Here is a 469-nt window from a genome sequence, read left to right on the forward strand (position 1 = left end):
TTTCTCCCGGCAATCCTGATTCCAGCTTCTGCTTCTTCCAGCCCAGCATTTCTCATGATGTACTCTGCATATAAGTTAAATTAGCAGGGTGACAATATACAGCCTTGACGTACTCCTTTTACTATTTGGAACCAGTCTGTTGTTCCATGTCCAGTTCTAACTGTTGTTTCCTGACCTGTATTTAGGTTTCTCAAGAGGCAGGTCAGGTGGTCTGGTATTCCCATCTCTTTCAGAATTTTCCACAGTTGATTGTGATCCAGTCAAAGGCTTTGGCATAGTCAGTAGAACAGAAATAGATGTTTTTCTGGAACTCTCTTGCTTTTTCCATGATCCAGCAGATGTTGGCAATTTGATCTCTGATTCCTTTGCCTTTTCTAAAACCCGCTTGAACATCTGGAAGTTCAGGGTTCACGTATTGCCAAAGACTGGCTTGGAGAATTTTGAGCATTACTTTACTAGCGTGTGAGAT

This window comes from Bison bison, unplaced genomic scaffold (assembly GCF_000754665.1).
Source record: "Bison bison bison isolate TAMUID 2011002044 unplaced genomic scaffold, Bison_UMD1.0 scf7180017864235, whole genome shotgun sequence".
NCBI classification, from domain to species: Eukaryota; Metazoa; Chordata; class Mammalia; order Artiodactyla; family Bovidae; genus Bison; species Bison bison.